This window comes from Macaca mulatta, chromosome Y (genome assembly GCF_049350105.2).
Source record: "Macaca mulatta isolate MMU2019108-1 chromosome Y, T2T-MMU8v2.0, whole genome shotgun sequence".
In the NCBI taxonomy this organism is placed as follows: domain Eukaryota; kingdom Metazoa; phylum Chordata; class Mammalia; order Primates; family Cercopithecidae; genus Macaca; species Macaca mulatta.
Window position 1 is genome coordinate 3178476 of NC_133427.1, and position 3701 is coordinate 3182176.

Sequence of the window (3701 nt, forward strand, 5' to 3'; positions counted from 1 at the left end):
CACACCCAGGATCAATAATTTATATCCCTCAATCCAATCAAGTTGACACTCAGTATTAACCATCACAAGTCCACACCTTGTCACCGTGAACCCATACACATCTCCTGAGATTACGTTAGGCCATAATTATGCCTAACATAATACAATTATCCTTTATATGACAGGAAATGCACCAATCCCTAACACAAATACTAATACATACGGTTAATAATACTTAAATGCTGACATGAAGTCAATATATCTTATGTCACATGATAAAGGAGAAAGAAAGTAAAATGAAGATATTTTCTTAGTACAGGTGTATACATGCACTAACATGTTTTTAACAAAAGAAGGAGAAAGTACTCGTGACAATTACCATGGTTGTTTCTGCAGCTGGTCGCGTGGTTGTGGCTGGTGTTGATGACTACCTTCTACTTCCCATTCCATATTCCCTTTGCCTTCAGCAAGCACTTTAGCAGGTTGTGGATTTTTTTCCTGGTGGAGTGACCCAAACCTTCATTCCTGAAGGGTCTGGGTCATTTGTAGTCCTGCTTGGATTGGGCTGTTGTAGTTTTCTATTGACCTTAATCATAGGGCACAGTTATATGAAGAGATTAATAGATCTCCTGTATTCCTTTTTTTTTTTTTTTTTTTTTTAAGCAGAGTCTCAATCTGTTGCCCAGGCTGGAGTGCAGTGACACGATCTTGGCTCATTTCAACCTCTGCCTCCTGGGTTCAAGCGATTCTCCTGCCTCAACATTCCTACAAGCTGGGATTACAGGAACATGCCACTGTGCCTGGCTAATTTTTTTTTTTTTTTTTTTTTTTTGAGACGAAATCTTGCTCTTGTGCCCCAGGCTGGAGTGCAAATGGTGCAATCTCAGCTCACTGCAACCTCTGCCTCCCAGGTTCAAGCGATTCTCCTGCATCAGCTTCCTGAGTAGCTGAGATTACAGGTGCCTGCCACCATACCTGGCCAGTTTTTGTATTTTTAGTAGAGATGGGGTTTCACCATGTTGGCCAGGCTGGTCTTGAACTCCTGTTCTCAGGTGATCCGCCTGCCTTGGCCTCCCAAAGTGCTGGGATTACAGGCATGAGCCACTGTGCCCGGCTGTGTGCCTAGCTAACTTTCATACTTTTAGTGGAGACAGAGTTTTGTCATGTTGTCTAGGCTGGTCTTAAACTCCTGACCTCAGGTGGATCTCCAGTATTCCATACCTACCCTTCCTTACCTCTGTTGTGGAATAGTAGACTCATTTCATCTTGATAATCTGGGTCAGCCAACCCCAGTCAACACTGTAACTCCCATTTTAGTCTGTTGACTTAAAGGGAGGAGGAGCCCAAAGTGTCCAGGTGGTAGTCTTAACTTCCAGTTTAATGGAATCATTGTTGTGTCTACTCATGGCAGCATTCCTCCCTCTGGAACTACATGGCAGCATTCCTCCCTCTGGAACTAAAACCTTTAGGCCAGCAGAATGTAATGTTGTGGGAATAGGAAGCAAATATTTTGGTAGTGGGTCACTAGTAGTGATGATGAGTGGTGCCACTTCCATTTTCATCCCTTAATTCCTGGACCCATGAATCCTGGCTATGGGAGAAACAGTACCATATATTAGGTGCTGATTCAGAGCATACATGGCCTTCTGGAGAACTTTGCCCCAGCCCTGCAAAGTATTGTCACCTAGTTGGTATTGTAATTGTGACTTCAAAAGGCCATGCCACTGTTCTATCAATCCAGATGTTTCAGGATGACGGGGAACATGGTAAGACCAGTGAATTCCATGAGCATGAGCCCGATGCCACACTTCTTTAGCCATAAAGTGAGTCAGAGACAATACTGTGTGGAATACCATGACGGTGAAAAAGGCATTCTGTGAGTCCACAGATGGTAGTCTTGGCAGAAGCACTGCATGCAGGACAGGCAAACCCATATCCAGAGTAAGTGTCTATTCCAGTAAGGACAAACCTCTGCTCTTTTCATGATGGAAGAGGTCTAATATAATCAAACTCCCATCTGTAGTTGGCTGATTACCTCAAGGCAGCAATGGTTCCATATTAAGGGCTCAGTGAAGGTCTCTGCTCCTGGCAAATTGGGCACTCAGCAGTGGCCGTAGCCAGGTCAGCATTGGTGAGTGGAAGTCCACGTTGCTGAGCCTCTGCATAACTTCTATCCCTGCCACCATGGCCACTTTGTTCATGGGCCCATTGGGTGATGACAGAGGTGGTTAGGGAAAGAGGTTGAGTGGTGTCCACAGAACGGTTCATTCCATCCCATTGATTATTAAAATCCTCCTCTGTTGAGCTTACCCTTTGGTGGGCACTCGCATAGGATACAAATATCTTCACAGTTTTTGACCACTCAGAGAGGTCCATCCATGTACCTCTTGCCCAATTTTTTTTTTTTTTAACCAATATCCCAATCATGCTTCTTCCAAGTCTCTGACCATATAGCTAAACCATTTGCTACAGCTCATGAATCAGCAAATAATGGCACATCTGGCCATTTGTTGTTTTATGCACAGTGCACAACGAGGTGCACAACCAGGCTCAAAGTTCTAGGAAAGGGACCGTAGTGCTACAGCTGTCCACTTTTGGGTGTTGCCTGTATATTGTGCAGAATCATCTGCAAACCAGGCCATACTCTTCTCTTCCTCTGTCAACTGATCTTAGGGAATGCCCCATAAGGATATCAGTGCAGGCTGGGGGTGAGAAGGCAGGGTGGCAGAGGTGGAGCCTTTGGGCGTTTAAGCCACCTCCTCATGTAACTTACTTGTACCTTCATGACCTACTACAACCTGATCACATATGTACCACCTCCATTTGATGATGGAATGCTGCTGTCCATGACCCACGTTATGGCTAGATGGGTCAGAAAGCATCCACTTCATGACAGGCAGTTCAGGTTGCATGGTGACTTGATGATCCGTAGTCGAATGCTCAGTTTCCACCAAAGCCCAGTAACAAGCCAAGAGCTATCTCTCAAATGGACAGTAGTTACGTACAGAAGATGGTAGGGACTTGCTCAAAAATCCTAGAGGCCTCCGCTGTGATTCACCTATGGAGGCCTGCAAAGCCTCCAAACAGCGTCTCTATCTGCCACTGACACCTTAAGCACCATTGGGTCTACTGGGTCATATGGCACAAATGGCAGAACAGGTTGCACAGCAGTCTGGACCTATTGCAGAGCCTTCTCCATTTGTGGACCCCATTCAAAACTGGCAGCCTTTTGGGTCACTTGATTAATGGGCTGGAGTAACACACCCAAATGAGGAATGTGTTGCCTCCAAAATCCAAATAGGTCCACTATGCATTGTACCTCTTTCTTGTCTGTAGTAGGGGCCAAATGCAGCAACTTATCTTTCACCTTAAAAGGAATATATTGACAGGTCCCACACCATTGGACCCCTACGAATTTTACTGAGGTAGAAAGTCCCTGAATTTTAGTCAGATTTATTTCCCATGCTCTGGGATACAAATGTCTCACCAATAAGTCCAATGCATTTGCTACTTTTTCTTGTTTCTTTTCGAGATGGAGTCTTGCTCTGTCGCCCAGGCTGGAGTGCAGTGGCATGATCTCGGCTCACTGCAAGCTCCACCTCCTGGGTTCATGCCATTCTCCTGTCTCAGCCTCCTGTGTAGCTGGGACTATAGGTGCTCACCACCACGCCTGGCTAATTTTTTGTATTTTTCAGTAGAGATGGGGTTTCACCATGTTAACC